Source organism: Jaculus jaculus, chromosome 9, assembly GCF_020740685.1.
Source record: "Jaculus jaculus isolate mJacJac1 chromosome 9, mJacJac1.mat.Y.cur, whole genome shotgun sequence".
Taxonomy (NCBI): domain Eukaryota; kingdom Metazoa; phylum Chordata; class Mammalia; order Rodentia; family Dipodidae; genus Jaculus; species Jaculus jaculus.
In genome coordinates this window covers 18,539,333-18,543,609 of record NC_059110.1, presented here as the reverse complement: position 1 = coordinate 18,543,609, position 4,277 = coordinate 18,539,333, and the positions used below count along the sequence as shown (strand labels likewise).

Genomic DNA, 4,277 nt, shown 5'->3' with positions numbered 1-4,277 from the left:
TATCATTAAAAATGGCTGACCCCTAACAATATGTACAAAAATATATAATGTAAATAAAAATCACAAACAAATTTTCCTTTTAAAGTACTTTTAAGAAAAAAAAGCAGGGCCTGGGAAGTTTTGGTTTTCTCCTCCCCTGTTGCAAATTCTCGCTGTGGTTTTGGCGGGGTGGTGAAGAGCCCACCTGCGGGTGGCTCTGCCAGTGGCCGGCGGGCGGGCTGCTTCTCCACTCGAAGGGGACCACGTTTAGATTCTGAGATGGGCAGTGGAGGGTGAACAGGTCACGGTGGCCTTTTTTCAATAACTTTTGCTTTTTTGCTGTCTAGTCATCCTCATCGGTCTTCTGCTTCTTGGTATCAACATCATCATCCTCATCATCTTTAGCTGCCCGCTTGCCTGTAGCTGCCTGCACATCCTCATCTTCATCTCCATCCTCTTCCTCATCATCACCTTCTTCCTCCTCCTACTCTTCCTCCCCACCTTCTTCTTTTTCTTCATCTACCTCATTGTCAGCCTCCTGCTCCCCATTTTCCTCATTAGCATTCCCATTGGCAGGGGCTTCTCCTCCATTCTCTGCCTCCTCCACAACTTCCTTCTTTTCCTTCAAGTCCTTGGTGGTGATCTCGGAGCTGGTGTCCACAGCCGCGTGTGACATGGTGGGGCGCCGGGGAGCCCGTGCCCCTGGCAAAAGAGAAAGCGAGAGTTCGATGGGGGTGTCTGCGGCCAGCGGAGAGACGGAGACCAGGAACAATGCAAAGATGGCTTTTCCGAGCAGCCTGTGGGGCTTCTTTTCTTTTTTAGTAAGCAAGCACCTTTAACTGCTGAGCCATGTACCCAGTCCTTCGTATCATTTTTTATAAAAGTGTTTGTGTGTGTGTGTGTGTGTGTGTGTGTGTGTGTGTATGATGTGTGCACATGGGAATATGTGAACTTTCTTGGACAACCTCAGGACATTGGTCAGGTCCTCTTATCTTGTTTGAGACAGGGTTGCTTTTGTTTCCGCCCCTGGGAAGGCTGGACTACTAGCTGGCCTGCCAGATTCACTTCTTCTAACTCTGACTCCCTTTGCTAAAGAATTGGGATTGCAAATGTGTGCATTTATTTGTTTGAGAGAGAGAGAGAATGGACACACACAAGGGCTTATTGCAAGTATCCTAGAGGCATGTGCTACTTTGTGCATCTGTCTTTATATGGGTAATGGAGACTCAAACCCAGGCTTGCAGGCTTTGTCAGCAAGTACCTTAAACTACTGCACAATCTCCCTAGCTCAAGAGCAAGCAACTTTAACCACTGAGCATCTTCCCTAGTTTCTCAATATTCTTTTTAGGGAATCATTGTGCATTTTTAAAGATACAACTCCCCAATATTCTTGCCATTTGAATTACTCAGTTCAAGCATTAAAACAAAAACTACAATTGATCATGCAAACATTAAAGGCTTTATTCATATCTTAACACTGACATACTTAGGACTATGTCATCAACAAGAAAAGATACCAGTACAGCCAAATCTGTTCCCATTTGCAACTAGACTTTTTACGTCAGTCATGGGAGGTCACTAAAAGACCACTAAGCTAGAATCATACAAACGGCCATTGTGTGGTCTGCCAGCTATGTATGTCATGAACAAATCATTTTTCTGCCTGGGGTTCTGTTGGTTCCTTTGTATGAGGAGGATGAAAATACCATCCATGCCTATTTCAGGCATCATTATGAAGCCTAAATGAACAAATATAAGACCATCTAGATGATGTCTGGCATGTGAGAAAACCTGCTAGGTTCCAGGTACTTCTCAATAAGATTTCCTAATGGAAGGAGTGAGGATCTGCTTTTTCTCTCAGCCACTGTCTTAGCAAGGTGACTGGGGTGCTTCCAGGTCATATTTAAGAACTTTATTTTCTCAACTATAAGATGAGTATGGGTCTGGTGACCTTTTCAACTACTTTATTTATAGTATAAAAATAATCAGGGTCTCAAATCTCTACATTTATACAACTCCTATAACTTTATTAGTTTGCATTTCTTTTGGGGGAAAGGAGGTTGACATTCTCAACCATCCCCATAAATATTTTTTTAGTTGAATGTATTTCATGCCCACAAATGCACTGAAAGTATATTTTGTAGTAAGTGATAATGAAAAATATTTCACAAGGTCCAGATAACAAATGAAGATGAATGTGTCTATAATCCTCTTTCCATAAAAGTACACAATCTTCATTTTTCTTCTGGATCACATCTATTCTTTTAAAAATATTTCCTTTATTAGATGCATTTTAGTGTCTGACTGTGCCTCTCCACGATTCTTACATCTATTATAAACTGTTGAGCCCTCAAATCTCTCAGCTGAGACTCGGTTCTGCAGATTTCCTGCATTCCTGCCACTGATGGATGGGTTTCTTTCTAATGGAGCTGCCTAAAGTGCAAAATGCACAAATTGGACTTTGCCCCTGTTATGACTATGGTCCAATAGAATTCTTGTCAAAGACTATAATTCACATCTGCCTCTGCCCACTGAAATGCATGATTTACTTTATAATAGCATGTTCTTTAAAAAATATGAAAATAAAATGTAGTTCAAACTAACTTCTGAGGTGCATGTTCTATTTCAATTGTAATAAATTCAACATTTTTTTGAGACATTGATTTTTGTCACTCATATGCTCCAAAGTATGCAGTGAAGATGTAGCTACTATCTCTTTGCTGGCACACCCAACCAAAAGCAGCTGATGGGAGGAATATTTTTTATTTTGGCTTACAGTCTCAAAAGGAAGATTCATGATAGCAGGGGAAAGGATGGCATGAACAGAGGCTGGACATCACCTCCTTGTCACAAAAGGTAGAAAACAGCAGCAGGAGAGTGAGCCAAACCCTAGCAAGGGGGAGTTGGCTATAAAACCCCTAATCTTGCTCCCCCAAAACACATCTCCTCCAGCAAGTCTCCACCTCCAAAGCTGCCATCAGCTGGAGACCAGGCATCCAAATCACATGAGTTTGTGGGGTATATTGGGTTCAAGCCACCATAAGTGGTCAGCTTAGACATCTCTGTGATGCTTGACTTATATGTGAATTTGACTAGATCATGGGCTACCTGGATAGTTAGTCAAACATTATTCCAGACACTGGGATAAGAGAAACCTTCAGGCTGATAATGTGACTAAAGTAGATTGCCCTTCCTGTGGTGAGTGGTCTCATCCAACCAACTGAAGGTTTATTCTATGTAAAAAAAAAAAAAAAAAAAAAAAAAAAGACAAGTGAGGGACATTACCTGACGGATCCACTCATTCTTCCCCCACTCTCAGACTAGATCTTGTGTCTTTGGTTTCCTGGTTCTTAAACTCCTGGACTTGGACTGAACATATATATCTAGATTTCCTGGTTCTCCAGCCTACTCTCATAGTCTTGGTGCCAGAGGCTCCGTCACCATTATATGAACCAGGGAGCAAAAATTCGGGCTGGAATCAGAAGCCGACATAACCTTACCAAATTCACCAAATGCCCCTAAAGACATATCTCTGCCAGCTAGGACCCATGTCCCAAAAAGGTTCCAAAGCCCACCAACGTAGTAATACCAGCTTGGGATCAAGTGCCCAAACACATGTGCCTGCAGGGCGACATTTCACATCCAAATCATAACAATGCCTTGGGAAAACGATCATATCTATACTTTAATGTATAAAAGAACCACTTGGGGTGATTTCTTTTCATCTAACGTGCATAGTTCTAACATTCGGAGCTACAGTTAATCAATGGTGTGGCTCAGAAACATGCTTCTGCACATTCCCAGCTGTGTTCTGGAAGTCAAGATACAGGTCAACATCTGGCAATAAAGGCCTTTTGTTACGGCAAGCCAGTGGTTCGTAAACTAGCCACAGTCTCTCAGAAGGCCCACCGGCTGGGTTCGCTCAAAGTTTCTGATATAATGTATTTGAGACTCGGGCTGACAATCTATCCTTTTAAACATTTTTTGATATGAGTTTTCTGCTTTCAATCCAGGGCTGGAACCTCTGGGTTGGGCTACAGTCCTCACTTTCTATGTGGCCCTTTGATCCTTTCTCTACATGAAATTTCTAATTCTCTTTCGTAATGACCGCCTGTTTCGCCTCTTCCTTCCTCTTCTCTTTCCTGGGGGTCACCCACATTGGCAGGTCCTGGGCTCTTAGGATCACATCAATCTGACATAACAACAAACGTTCAATCTAATTTCATCCTGCTCTGAGATTATAGTTACTTCCAACTCTCTCTAACAGCCCAACTGGTATCCTCTGGAGCTTTATGAGA

The 4,277-nt window shown here is 42.3% G+C and overlaps 1 pseudogene; it reads right to left on the bottom strand.

Moving 5' to 3' along the window:
- Positions 1-286: 286 nt before the first annotated feature.
- LOC101607014 lies at positions 287-655 on the bottom strand (annotated as a pseudogene).
- Between the last annotated feature and the right edge of the window lie 3,622 nt (positions 656-4,277).